This window comes from Marmota monax, unplaced genomic scaffold (assembly GCF_021218885.2).
Source record: "Marmota monax isolate L192 unplaced genomic scaffold, Marmota_monax_Labrador192_F-V1.1 WCK01_AAM20220418_F8-fsc00006, whole genome shotgun sequence".
In the NCBI taxonomy this organism is placed as follows: Eukaryota; Metazoa; Chordata; class Mammalia; order Rodentia; family Sciuridae; genus Marmota; species Marmota monax.
In genome coordinates, this window is record NW_026693712.1 from 8516449 (window position 1) to 8532084 (window position 15636).

General features: G+C 35.0%; 1 long non-coding RNA gene across 2 annotated transcripts in view; it reads right to left on the bottom strand.

Moving 5' to 3' along the window:
- Positions 1-15636, bottom strand: part of LOC124103546 (uncharacterized) — an 81964-nt gene that overhangs the window by 50836 nt on the left and 15492 nt on the right. The gene's annotated exons all lie outside the window — the stretch shown is intronic.

Here is a 15636-nt window from a genome sequence, read left to right on the forward strand (position 1 = left end):
TATGGAACAATAGAATAAACCAGATTCCAAAATACTACAGAGTAGAGGCTATACTTATATATTTTCAGAAAAACCAACCTATCACTGTGGAGACAACTGAAGAACCTAACACTTCAGACTGAAGAGATAGCTCAACAACAGGGAGGTAATAAGACTCCAACTATGATGTTTACAGACATGCTTACTTTGTTGAGCTGTCAGGTAAGCAGAGGTCATGAAGAGACTCATTGGACCCATTTCCCAGATCCACCTTTAATGCACCCAGCAATGCTGGCTGGGGAATCCATCCCAGTATTAATGATACTTACATGATGAGATATTTCATAGGTAAACATATTACACTTATTTATGCTGCCAGATTTAATTATACTAGCTACAGTGGAAATGTAACCTATATATTGGTCCCATTTTAAACATGTTGGCTATTTAAAGGTAACTTTTGAGGAAAAGACAGCATAGGGAGGATCTAAACCAGCCAATCATTACTGGCCCTTGGAACTTGAGATTATATGTCCAGACAGTTATTAAAATAAAATTTTCCCATAATCAGCCAGTCATTTCCATGGAATATCCACCAATATGTTACTACCCTAATCATTCTGCAATAGAATTTGGCACCTTTCCTGAATGGATGAAATGTGCAAACACCTTGCTCATGCAACATAAAATCTCTAGAAGTGGTGGATATGGTTTGGATTAATCTTCAAAAATTGGTAAAACACAATTATATCAAGATGTTACTTCCCACAGAAAGTCCAAAGCCAGGAGGGCTTAACATGGCAGCACTGCCACTAAATGTGTTTTGCTTTCACTTTCTCTTGAAAACAATATGCAGGCAACCATGTTTAATTTGAATTTTTAATATAGTAGGAGATCTAAGAAGCTAGGAAAATAATTGAGTTATCTAGAACCATTTTCAAAATACTTTTGGAAAAATAAGATTATATATACAATCATTCTAATTTTTTGAAACTCCATGTGATTCAGACTATTCCCTATTGTTTGGCTGTTACTTTGTCCTCCTAATAACCATGTAAAGGAGACCAAATTAGAGCCCAGCGAACTAATTGATGTTACTCTAGAAAGATTGGTAATTTATCTTTGGCTTTATAGCAGCTATTTCTTATTTGATAATAATTCAGGTTCTATATATCTTAATGTATTCTTTTAGGCTTGTATCTATTCCCATATTCACTATATCTATGGATATAATCCATTCTTTCTCAATGCTATGACCCCTGGAAGTTTTGTTGGTAATTTTCTAACTTTCAGGGAGAATGATATTCAAAAAGATTTCTGGCATTTAATTGTTGCCTCAGATTTTCTCCATCTTACAGATGGCCCCTTACCTAACTTTATAGGCAGGAACTACAAGAAGGGTTCCTGCTGTAGCCTGCAACATTCAATCCTCTTATGCTTTAATTACTGGAAATGTAAGTGTAAGAAAAAAAATGATAGATATTGTGTAAATTGTAAGAAATGTAATTTAACTAAGCTCATTTCTTAATAATTTGGCTCAAAATATTTCCAAAGCCTTATACAGTTATGTAAGTATTGATAAAAAGATTGAAACTAAATGAAATGTTTTAAGAGCTACTGTTACAAATATTGGTAATGAATTTTTTACCCTCTAATTTGAGCAAAGGCTTAAATGCCATGCTGACTATAAGTATGTTTGTGTTACTGTAGCCAAATATCAGGCTTCCCAGTGGGATTGGGAAAAAATTTAAAATCATCTAATGGGCATGTGGTATAATGATAATAATATCTTCAACTTTATGGAGATACATCATAGCATCCAGGATATTCAGAAAAGAAGAATCTATCTCATGGACCCTGCATCTCTGGCTGATAAAATACTTTGTGAATTAATTGGCTTTGATCATGGAAACATATTGAAACAATCTGCATGGTACATTATTGGAATAATATGTTTGCTACTAATTATTTTTTATATAATGATAATAGGTTGTCATACCCTCAGAAAAAGGATCTGGGAACTAAAAATAACAGCCCATTACTTGCATTTAAAAAATAAAGAAGATGGATGTGTGGGAAGCCATTCTTGAACTGTGCATGAACTAAAATGATGTTGAATCAATTGGACAGAAAAGCCTGGTATCGGGAATTCCCAGCAGCAATCCTGCTGGTTTGAGAATGCCTTGTTCGTGTGGCTTCCTACAAAAATGGGGCTCCATCACAAGTTCAGCACAGCACCAGAGATGGGGTGACCCCCTGGAGCCACACAATCTCTTAGAGATGGGTGTGGCTTGCCAAAATGCCAATTAACCTATTTACTGCAAGACCCCTGCCACACCAAGAAGTAAGCTCCCAAGACTCCTCCTGCTGAAACATTATCCCTGACAAAGAATTGGTGCCCTTCTTTAGTTGTTCAGTTCCAGCTCCTATCAGAAGTGGAACATCTATCAGGCACTCCCTGCTTTATATTTAATTTTTGGCTCTGTCTCTATTTCTTATTAATTATTTCAGAGTTTTTGTTTCCAAGGAGGCTCACACCTCCTGAACAGGAACCTATCCTGGCAGGGTGCTGGCCACCTCGCACCTTCACTCTTGTTTTTGATGTTTTTGTGAGAAGTCTGTTAAACCTGAAAGGCTATTTGAGAGTTAAATTGATATTGCTAGCTTTCTAGTAAGTGTAGTAATTAATTCCATTGAGAAAATAATCATAGATGATTTTCAAACTCAGAAATCTAATTGAAAAAGTACATGATGAGTATTTTTATAACTATTGATTCCAATTGGTGGGTGGTACATGGGCTTCTATATCTACACATACACACAACTCTCCCTCATCCTCCCCTCCTTCTCTCTCTCTCTCTCTCTCTCTCTCTCTCTCTCTCTCTCTCTCTCTCTCTCACACACACACACACACACACACACACACACACACATTCCCATTTGGATTATTTTACTAAACTCCTCTCCTTATTGGCAGAGTAATTTATTTCCAAAATCCACATGTTTACTTTAGCTGGATGAGGTCAGGCTTGGACAAATGATCAAAAAGGCGTTCTGATAGTTCTTCATAGGGTGGACAGTATTATTTCTTTGTTTGCAACCATCCCCATTCTACCAATGAAAGTTTTGTGTCCCAGAAAGCCCCTCCCATGATACAAAATGTTCCAGTTTTCAATGACAGGTATAGAAATTTTGGAGAAAAGTATAAAACTGGCATAGTATAATGACAATACTTTTTAAAATCTTAAATGGATACATAGATTAAATGCGCTTTTATGCATATAATTAATTCCTATATAAATTGTTACTGTTTCCTCTGACCATTAATGTTAGTAATCATAATTTTTAGTTGAATAATGAGTACTCTGTTACTGTATCATTACAGGTGATATGATTAAAGTATGCAAATTAAATGCATTGAAGTTGTGAGCTTTACCCATTCATCCAACTTTTCCTATGATTATTTTGCATCAATATAGTTCTAGAAAACATATTTGAAAATATCTTTTAAAAAAATTATTCAAATTCTTTAAACATTTTTTGATTCTTTTAGTTATACCCAACATTAGAATTCATTTTGACAGAGCAATTCAGTCACCAATGCTTTCCCTTTCTTTGCCCTCCTGCCTCTACTGTTAGTGTCTTCTGCATATACCTTGCACCACACACATATACACCAAAAAAAAAATTATCTGAATTTGATAAACTACAAACCCATAAATCTAAGAAGCTCAATGAACCCCAAGCATAACAATTATGAGAAACATTAAAATGAAGGATATCATAAAATTGTTTAAAATCAGTGATAAAAAAAGGAATTCAGGAAAATAAAAGAAAAATGTGTAAAGGAAAATGGAAGGATAAGGATGATAACAAACTGAATGCTTTTTTTTAAGTTTTATTGACTTTTGTAAATACACGACAGCAGAACGCATTACAATTCTTATTACACATATAGCGTACAAGTTTTCATATCTTTGTATATAGAGAATATTCACACCAATTCATGCCTTTATACATGTACTTTGATTTTTTTGCATTAAAAATCTTATTACATATATATACCACAATTTTTCATATCTCTGTTTCTATATAAAGTGAGTTGACACCCAAATCAAGTGCTCATACATGTACTTTGGATAATGATGTCCATCACATTCCACTGCCATTGCTAATCTCCTGCTCTCTTCCTTTCCCTCTTACCCCTCTCCCTATCTAGAACTCATCTAATCCTCCCATGCTCCCCCTCTGAACCCCACTATGAGTCACCCTCCTTATATCAGAGAAAACAATTGGCATTTGTTTTTTGGGGATTGGCTAACTTCACTTAGCATTATCTTCTCCAAAACAATCCATGTACCTGCAAATACCATGATTTTGTTCTCTTTTAATGCTGTGTAAAATTCCATCATGTATGTATGCCACATTTTTTTAATACATTCATCCATGAAGGTCATCTAGGTTGGCTCCACAGTTTAGCTATTGTGAATTGTGCTGCTATAAACATTGATGTGGCTGTGTTCCTGTAGTATGCTGTTTTTAAGTCCTTTGGGTATAGTCTGAGAAGAGGCATAGCTGGGTGAAATGGTGGTTCCATTCCCAGATTTCCAAGGAATCTCCATAGAGCTTTCCATATTGGCTGTACCAATTTTCAGTCCCAGGAGCAATGTCTGAGTGTACCTTTTCCCCCACATCCTCGCCAACACTTATTGATGTTTGTCTTCATAATAGCTGCCATTCTGACTGGAGTGAGATGATAGCTTAGAGTAGTCTTGATGTGCATTTCTCTGATTGCTAGAGATGATGAGCATTTTTTTCATATATTTGTTGATTGATTGTATATCCTCTTCTGAGAAGTGTCTATTCAGATCCTTGGCCCATATGTTGATTGCATTATTTGCTTTTTTTTTTTTTTTTTTTTTTTGGTGCTTAGCTTTTTGAGTTCCTTATGTATCCTAGAGATTAATGCTCTATCTGATGTGTGAGGGGTAAAAGTTTGCTCCCAGGATGGGGGCTCTCTGTTCACCTCACAGATTGTTTCTTTTGCTGAGAAGAAACCTTTTAGTTTTATTCCATCTCATGTATTGATTCTTGGTTTTAATTCTTGTGCTATAGGAGTCTTATTAAGGAATTTGGGGCCTACTCCCACATGATGAAGATCAGGGCCTACTTTTTCTTCTATTAGATGCAGAGTCTCTGGTCTAATTCCTAGGTTCTTGATCCATTTTGAGTTAAGTTTTGTGCATGGTGAGAGATAGGTGCTTAATTTCATTCTGTTGCATATGGATTTCCAGTTTTCCCAGCACCATTTGTTGAAGAGGCTATCTTTTCTCCAGTGCATGTTTTTGGCACCTTTGTCTAGTATAAGATAAGTGTAATTTTTGTGGGTTATTCTCTGTGTCCTCTATTCTGTACCATTGGTCTACCAGTCTGTTTTGGTGCCAATACCATGCTGCTTTTGTTCCTATTGCTCTGGAGTATAGTTCAAGGTCTGGTGTAGCAATGCCACCTGCTACACTCTTCCTGCTTAGAATTGCTTTAGCTATTCTGGGTCTCTTATTTTTCCAGATAATTTTATAATTGCTTTTTCTATTTCTATGAGGAATTCCATTGGGATTTTGATTGGAATTGCATTAAATCTGTATAGTGCTTTTGGAAGTATGGTCATTTTGATAATATTAATTCTGCCTATCCAAGAGCAAGGTAGATCTTTCCATCTTCTAAGGTCTTGTTTGATTTCTCTCTTTAGGCTTCTGTGGTTTTCATTGTATAGATCTTTCACCTCTTTTGTTAAGTTGATTCCCAAGTATCTTTTTTTTTTGAGCTTATTGTGAATGGGGTAGTTCTCCTCATTTCCTTCTCAGAGGCTTTGTCACTGATATACAGAAATGCCTTTGATTTATGGGTGTTGATTTTATATCCTGCTATTTTGCTGAATTCATTTACTAGTTCTCGAAATTTTCTGGTAGGGTTTTTTGGGTCTTCTAGGTGTAGAATCATATCATCAGCAAATAGTGCTAATTTAAGTTCTTCTTTTCCTATATATATCCCATTGATTTCTTTCATCTGTCTAATTGCTCTGGCCAGTGTTTCATGAACTATGTTGAACAGAAGTGGCGAAAGAGGGCATCCCTGTCCTGTTCCAGTTTTTCTTGCTTCAATTTTTCTCCATTTAAAATGATGTTGGCCAGAGGCTTAGCATAGATAGCTTTTATGATGTTGAGATATGTTCCCGTTATCCCTAGTTTTTCTAGTGTTTTGAACATAAAGGGGTGCTGTATTTTGTCAAATGCTTTTATTGCGTCTATTGAGATGATCATATGATTCTTATCTTTAAGTCTATTGATGTGTTGAATTATATTTATTGATTTCCATATGTTGAACCAACCTTGCATCCCTGGGATGAATCCCACTGGATCATGGTGCACAATCTTTTTGATATGTTTTTGTATTTGTTTTGCCAAAATTTTATTGAGAATTTTTGCATCTATGTTCATTAGAGATATTGGCCTGAAGTTTTCTTTCTTTGATGTGTCTCTGTCTGGTTTTGCGATCAGGGTGATATTGGTCTCATAGAATGATTTTGGAATTACTGTCTCTTTTTCTATTTCCTGAAATAAATTGAAGAGTATTGGTAATAGTTCTTCTTTAAAGGATTTGTAGAACTCGGCTGTGTATCCATCCAGTCCTGGACTTTTCTTGGTTGGTAAGCTTTTCATGGCTTCTTCTATTTCCTCACTTGATATTGATGTGTTTAAATTGTGTATATCTTCCTGACTCGATCTGGGCAAATCGTATGACTTAAGAAATTTGTCAATGCCTTCAATGTCTTGTATTGTATTGGAGTATAAGATTTCAAAATAATTTCTAATTATCCTCTGTATTTCTGTAGTGTCTGTTGTGATATTACCTTTTCCATCAGGTATGCTGGTTATTTGAGTTCTCTCTCTCCTTCTTTTTGTTAGCATGGCTAAGTGTCTGTCAATTTTATTTGTTTTTTCAAAGAACCAACTTTTAGTTTTGTCAATTTTTTCAATTGTTTCTTTTGTTTTGATTTCAGCTCTGATTTGAATTAGTTCTTGCCTTCTGCTGCTTTTGCTGCTGATTTGTTCTTCTTTTTCTAGAGCTTTGAGATGTAGTGTGAGGTCATTTATTTGTTGACTTTTGCTTCTTTTAAGGTATGAACTCCATGCAATGAATTTTCTTCTTAGTACTGCCTTCATAGTGTCCCAGAGATTTCCATATGTTGTGTCTATGTTCTCAGTTACCTCTAAGAATTTTTTAATCTCCTCCTGGATGTCTTCTGTGACCCATTGCTCATTCAGTAGCATATTGTATAGTCTCCAGGTGATGGAGAAATTTTTATTTTGTCATTGATTTCCAATTTCATTCCATTGTGACCGAGAAAATGCATGGTAGTATCTCTACTTTTTTGTATTTGCTAAGAGTTGCTTTGTGGCGTAGTATATGGTCTATTTTAGAGAAGGATCCATGTGCTGCTGAGAAGAGAGTGTATCTGCTTGATGCAGGTTGAAATATTGTATATATGTCAGTTAAGTCTAAGTTATTGATTGCGTTATTGAGTCCTATAGTTTCTTTCTTCACCGTTTGATTGGAAGATCTATCCAGTGGAGAGAGAGGTGTGTTAAAGTCACCCAAGATTATTGTGTTGTGGTTAATTTGATTCTTGAAATTGAGAAGAGTTTGTTTGATGAACGTAGCTGCACCATTGTTTGGGGCATATATATTGATGATTGTTATGTCTTGTTGGTATATGGTTCCCTTGAGCAGTATGTACTGTCCGTCTTTATTCCTTTTGATTAACCTTGGCTTGAAGTCTACTTTATTTGATATGAGTATGGAAACCCCTGCTTGCTTCCACAGTCCATGTGAGTGGTATGACTTTTCCCAACCTTTCACCTTCAGTCTGTGTATGTCTTTTCCTATCAGATCTGAGTCTCCTGGAGGTAGCATATTGTTGGGGCTTGTTTTAATCCAATCTGCCAGCCTATGTCCTTTGATTGGTGAGTTTAAGCCAGTAACATTTAGGGTTACTGTTGACACCTGGTTTGTATTTCCAGCCATAGTTGTTTATTTTTGTTATTTTGTTATTTTACTTGAATTGGTTTTCTTCTTTATTAGTTTTTCCTTTAGTGTACCACCTCCCTCTGCTGATTTTCATTGCTCTTTTCCTCTCCATGAAATATCTTGCCAAGGATGTTTTGTAGTGCCAGTTTTCTAGCTATAAACTCTTTTAACTTTTGCTTACTGTGGAAGGTTTTTATTTTATCTTCAAATATAAAGCTTAATTTGGCTAGATACAAGATTCTTGGTTGGCACCCATTATCTTTCAGAGCTTGAAATATGTTGTTCCAGGATCTTCTAGCTTTCAGGGTCTGTGTTGAAAAATCTGCCATTATCCTAATTGGTTTTCCCCTATATGTAATCAGATTCCTTTCTCTTGTGGCTTTTAAAATTCTCTCTTTATTCTGTATGTTGGGCATTTTCATTATAATGTGCCTTGGTGTGGGTCTGTTGTTATTTTGTACATTCAGCATCCTGTAGGCCTCTTGAATTTGGATTTCTAATTCATTCTTCATGTTTGGAAAGTTTTCTGATATTATTTCATTGAATAGATTGTTCATTCCTTGGGTTTGGACCTCTATGCTCCCTCTATCCAAATAACTCTGAAATTTGGTCTTTTTATGCTATCCCATATTTCTTGAATATTCTGCTCATGGTTTCTTATCATTTTTGCTGTGTGGCTATGTTCTTTTCAAGATGATTTATTTGATCTTCATTGTCTGATGTCCTATCTTCTAAGTGGTCTATTCTGTTGGTGATGCTTTCATTTGAGTTTTTAATTTGGTTTATTATTTCTTTCATTTCAAGGATTTCTGTTTGTTTGTTTGTTTTTAGAACCTCTATCTCCCTGTTGAGGTGATCTTTTGCTTCTTGAATTTTTTATGTAGCTCATTGTGGAAGTGATCTTTCACTGCCTTTATTTGTTCTCTTATGTCTTCTTTGAGATCCCAAAACATTTTAACCATGTATATCCTGGAATCTTTCTCTGTACTTTTTTCTGTTATGGCTGCCAATCCTTCTAATGACGTGTTGTTTTGATTTGTTTGTGGTACTTGCTTCCCTTGTCTTTTCATGTTGCTCATGTGTCTTCCTTTCCAGCTCTGTGGATCTGGTTTGTTATTGTTTTTACCCTGTAGATTTGTAGTGCTCTTGTAGGGATCTTAGATTTATCCTTTGTGGGGAAGGACAATGTTAACAGATCCCAATATCAACAATACACCATCTATGAACAAATTATTTTTATAAAGACATTTACAGTTTAGTCTCAATGTCCAGAAATGTTTGATTCAATTATTATTTAAAATGTAATCAGTTGTTTCATAAAAATGCTTACAGTTTCTGGCGGTGGACAATGAACTGCTGGTCAAGTGTAGGGCAATAAGATGCTCAAATAGTGATCTGATCTGATCTGATAGCCACCAAAAATGATGAGGAAGCTTTTCCAAGATGGAGTTGGTCTCCTTCCATCACGGGGTGTCTGGTGAGGTGGGGTGTTGTGGGCAATGGCCTTGTGCTGTGGATAGGCTGCATCTGAGTGACATGCATGGGAACAGAGCCCCAAACTGAATGTTTTTAAATAATCAAAACCAATTTTCAATGTAACCTGGATTTCTTTCTTCTTCTTTTTAGTATCTTATATATTCTGGATTTTAATCCCTTGTCAGTATAATAATTTCCAAATGTTTTCTCCCCTTCTTCAGGTTGTCTCTTCATGGTTAGGTTGATTGTGTTCTCTGCTGCAAAGAAGCTTCTTGGTTTTAATTTCATTTCTCTGTCTATGCTTTTAGGTTATTACTCAAAAAAAATCATTGCCTATACTTATGTTCTGAAATGTTTGCCCTGTGTTTTATTTTAGTAGTTTCATGGTTTCAGGTCTTATATTTAGGTCTTTGATTCATTTTGAGGTTATTTTTATATGATGCGATAGGGTCAAGTTTCATCGTTGCCTATCACTATCCAATTTTCCCAGTACCACTTATTGAAGAGGCTGTCTTCTCTCCCATGTATGTTTTTGGTTTCTTTGCTGAGAATGGCTGTTGATGTGTGGATTTATTCCTGATGTCTATTCTGTTTCACTGGTCTTGTTTCACTTTTTATGCCAATACCATGATGTCTTGGTTACTATCATCCTTTAGTATATCATAACATTGGATATTGTTCTTCAGCTTTGTTCTCTTTGCTCAAGATTACTTTGGCTGTTTGGGGTCTTTTGTGCTACCATAGGAATTTTAGGATTTTTTTTTCTAGTTTTATGGAAAATGTAATTGATATTTTGGTGGGGATTCTACTGAACCTGTAAATATCTTTGTGTAATGTTGATTTTTTTAACAACCCTAATTCTTCGGATCCATATTCATAGGTCACATTTTTTCATATACTTTCTTTTTTGAATATTTTTTAGTTGTAGATAGACACAATATATTTATTTTTATTTATTTATTTTTATGTGGTGCTGGGGATCAAACCCAGGGTCTCATGCATGAGAGGCAAGCACTCTACCACTGAGCTACAACCCCAGCCCCCACGTACTTTCTTCAACTTTTTTCATTGGTGTTTTGTAATTCATTATAGAGGTAATTCACTTCCTTCATTTTTCTTCTTCTATTTTTTTTCTCCTGCTTTCCCTTGTTACTGGGAATTGAACCCAGGGGTACTTTGCCACTGAGCTACATTTCCAGCCCACTTTTATTTTTTATTTGAGTCAGGGTCTCATGAAGTTGCCCATTCTGTGCTTGCACTTGCTATCATCCTGGTTAGCCTCCTAAATCACTGGGTTTACAGGCATGCAACACCATGCCCAGTTGTCATTCACTTATTTAAATTTATTCCTAGGTACTTTTTTTTACAACTATGGTGAATAAATTTTTTGTGATTTCTTTCTCAGCAAGTTCATTATTGGTGTTCAAAATGTAATTGATTTTTGTGTGTCAATTTCATATCCTGAAACTTTGCTGACTTACTTTATCAGTTCTAACAGTATTTGAAGGAGTGTGTAGGTTTCTTTATACATACAATAATATTGTCTGTGAACAAAATCAAATTGACTTTGTCCCTGCTTATTTGTAGGCTTGTTATTTGCTTCTCTTGCCTAATTGTTCTAGGTAAGACTTCAAGTACTATATTAAATAGAAATTTTGAAAGTGGTTATCTTTGTCTTGTTACAGATAGTAGAGAAAATGATCTCAGCTTTTCTTTTATTTGGTGTGCTGCTGGCTGTGGTATTGTTGTTTATATTCTTTGCTATGTTCCGGTATGCTTCTTGTATACCTGAATTGTTCAGAATTTTTGTTACAAAGATATATTGAATTTTATCAAATAATTTTTATGCTTCTAAGAGATAATCATCTGACTTTTGTCCTTCATTCTGCTGGTGTGATATGTATTGTGTTTATTGTTTGATTTTTCTATGTTGAACCATTCATACATCTCCAGGACAAATCCTGCTTGATTGTGGTGAATGATCTTTTTAATATCCTGTTGGATTCATTTGCTAGTAATATTTTGTTGATCATTTTTGCATATTCATCACAGATGCTATTCAATAGCTTTCTTTTTGTTTTTGTGTCCCAATTTTAATAACAAGGTAATTCTGGCCTCATACAATGAATTTGGAAGAGCACTTTGCCTTTCAGTTATTTATAATAATTTGAGAAGAACTGGTACTTGTTCTTAAAGTTTAGTTGAATCTGCAGTGAAGCCATATGGTTCTGGACTTTTCTTCTTCTTTTTTTGGTAAATATTTATTTTTTAGTTGTAGTTGAACACAATACCTCTATTTTGTTTATTTATTTTTATGTGGTGCTGAGGATCACACCCAGTGCCTCACACATGCCAGGCAAGTGCTCTGCCACTGAGCCACAGCCCCAGATCCGTGGACTTTTCTTCTATGTGAAACTTTTTATTATTGATTCAATATCATTGTTATTGGTCTACTCAATGATTTTCTATATCTTCAGGATTCAGTGTTTGTAGTTTATATGTGTTTTTAAATCCATCTATTTCTTCTAGTTTTCTAATTTGTTAGCATATAGTTTTTCAAAATAGTCCTGAATGATCCTTTGCATTTCTGTGCTATCAGTTGTAATTTCTCCTTCTTCATCTATGATTTTATTTATTTGGATACTTTCTTTCTTTATTAATCTAACTATAAAGATTTGTTGATTTTGTTTGTCTATTCCAATCAAAAACACAGTCCTTCACTTTATTGATCTTTTGCATTTTTATTAGTCTCTATTTCATTTATTTCTGCTTTGATATTTGTAATTTCTCTCTTCTATGTTGCAGTTTAGTTTGTTCTTGTTTTTCTAGTTTCTGGAGGTTTATGTTAGGTATTTCTTTGAAGTCTCTTTTTATGTAAGCACATATTGCTATAAAACTCTCCTAGTGCTGATTTTGCTGTATCTTCTAAGGTTTAGTGTGTTGTGTTGCCGTTTTATTTGTTTCTAGAAATTTATAAATCTTCCTTTTTCAATGACCCATTGTTGATTGGATATTATGTTGTTTAGCCTTCATGAATTAGTAAAAAAGTTTCTTTCATTATTGATTTCTAGTTTTACTCATTTGTGGTCAAAGAAGATATATTAAGTTGCCGAGATTTAGTTTGTGGCTTAATGGTCTGTCTTAGAAAGTGCTCCATATGCAGACGAGAGGGATGTATATTTTTTAACTGTTAGATGAAATATTCTGTAAATGTTTTGTCAGTCCATTTGTTAATAGTATAGTTTAACTCTCATGTTTTTGATGAATATTTGTTTATATGACCTGTTCATTAGTGAAAGAGGGGTCTTGAAATCCTCAGCTGTTATTATATTGTAGCCTATCTCTCCTTTAGCTCCAATGTTTGCCTTATGAACTTGGATGCTCTGGCATTAGATGCATATATATACATTTACAATTATTATATCCTCTGGATGTATTGATCCTTTGATCATTCTATAGTGCCCTTTCTCTCTTTTTACACTTTTTTCTTGGTCTATCTTATCTAAATATGGGTACTCCTGCTTGCTTCTGTTTCTGTTTTGTGGGATATCTTTCTCCACTCCTTAATTTTTAGTTTGTATATGTCTTTGTGAGTAAAGTGAGTTTCTTTTGGCAGCATATTGTTGGGTCTTTTGTTTTAATTCATCCTGCCATTCCATAAGTTTTAATTGGGGACCTTAATCTGTTCATATGCAGGGTTACTATTGATATGTAAAGACTTATTCCTGTCATTTATCATTTTTATTCTTCTTATTTGCATATACTTTGTCCTTTTCTTCTTAGTGTTATCTTTGTGGTTTGGTGGTTTTGTGTATTGAAAAGCTTTGATTCTCTTGTCTGCTTTTGTGTTTTCTCTTTTGTGTGCCTGCTCTTTTGTGTTGTTTTATCTTTTATCTTTATCTTTTGTGGTTTTTTTTCTTCTGTGTGTTTTTTCTCTTTTGTGTGTCTGTTCTTCTAGGTGAGTTTTATAACTTCACATGTTTTCATATTGACAGTTATCTTCCTTTCTCTTTCATTAAACATTGTTTATAAAGCCAGTCTGGTGCTAATGAATTCCCTCTGTTTCTGTTTTTGTTTTTGTTTTGGCAATGGGATTGATCCCAGGGCATTCTACTGCTGACAATTTTGTGTTTTATTTAGAGACACAGTCTTGCTAAGTTGCTTAGGGCCTCACTAATTTGCTGAGGCTAGCTATGAACTTGCAATCCTCCTGCCTCAGACTCCCAAGTAGTTTGGATTACAAGCATGTGCCACCATGCCCCGCAATCCTCTGTGGTTTTTCTTGTCTTGAATTTTATTTTCTGAAGGATAGCCTTACTGGGCATAATATTCTTAGTTGGCGTGTTTTTTTTCTTATTAAACATTTTAAATTTATTATTATTAACTTTCAATATATCATTCCATTCTCTTCCAGCTGGTAATGTTTCTACTGAGAAATTTACTGTTCATCTAGTGGGGGGTTCCCTTAAATGTGACTTGGCACTTTACTCTTCCTGTTTTTATCATTCCTTTTTTGTCTTGGGTTTTTGAGAAAGTTTTAGTATATATGCTCAGATAAGACCATTTTTGGTCAACTCTATTTTGTGTCCTTTGAGCTTCCTGGCCCTGGATATCCTTGTCTTTCCTGTGTTTTAAGACTTTTTGTGTGACATCATTGCATAGGATTTTTATGCCTTTTTCCTTCCCTTGGCCTTCTATAATCCTCAAAATTCAGACATTTGGCCTTTTCATAGTGTTCCATAAGTCCTAGAGGCTTTCTTCATTTCTAAGCATATTTATTTTCTTTTCCCTTTGTCTGATCAAGTAATTTCAGAAGACTTGTTTTCAAGTTCAGAAATACTTTCTTCCACTCCATTTAGTCCTGTTGTTAGGCTCTTGATTATGTGTTTTTTTTTTTATTTGCCTTATTGAGTTTTTTACTTTCCAGATTTTTGGGTTTTTTTATGATCTCTATCGCCTTTTAAAATTTCTCATTCATAACATAAATTGTGTTCCTGATTGTGTAATTCTCTTGATTCTCATTGAACTTCCTTAGGATTGTTCTTTTCAATTCTTTTTCAGGAATTTTGTCCATTTCCTTTTCTTTGGGGCCTGTTGCTAGAGTATTATTATGTTTCATTTCACCTGCTATTTCATAATCTTGTGTCCCTACTTTGATATTTGTTTATCTCATAGATCAATTGTTTCTACCAATTTTATAGGGTGCTGTTAGTAGTAAAATTACTTTCTACTGAAAAAGTCACAGGGTATATTGGTTTATATGCTACAATGACTTTGGTTCTGGTTGCATGGCATAGTATAGATTCCGTGTATTTTCTTCTGCTATAATTAAGGATTTTTTAGGCTTATTGAATGTGACAACCAGGTCAGAAAACCTGGGTGTCTTTGCATGACATATGGGAAGGGGAACTCCAGCTTAAGAAGGTGTGGTGCCCACAGAAGTGAGGTTGGGCACTTGCTTTGTGACCACTCCAGTGGAATCAGTCAGAGGCAGTGCGGTATGCATGCATGGTGGCAGGACTGAGCCTGTCAGTTTCTGTGTGCCACATAAGTTGGGGGTCACTCCTGCATCCCTGGGTAGGTGTGGTGATGTAGCACACACATTTAGTAACAAGAAGTACCACCGAGTCTCCAGGACAACACGGCATGGATACTCCAGGAGACCCTGGAGAGGTATGATTTAGCTTATGTGACGGTGTGACTAGGGTGCCTGTGCAACATGGCATATAGTTGTGAATCTCTAGAAGCTGTGCTGGTATTATACTTTGAATCTTGGGTGTCCCCAGAAAATATCATGTGTTAGGCAATGTGGGAATATTCAGAGATGAAATGATTATATGAGAGCTATAACCTCTTTGGTGGAGTAAGCCTATTATTATTATTATTTCTCTGAATGGATAAACAGGAGGATGTGCCCTTAGTCTAATTGGAAATCCACCTGTTTCTTGAATATATCTCTTTGAGGAGAACTTCAGCATCATCAGACACTGTTTTAAGGTAAAAAAAAAAAGTCATAATGTAACTCAGTGGTAAAGTGCTTGTAAAAGGCCCTGGGTTCTATCCCTAGTAATGCAAAAAAAAAAAAAAAAGTCA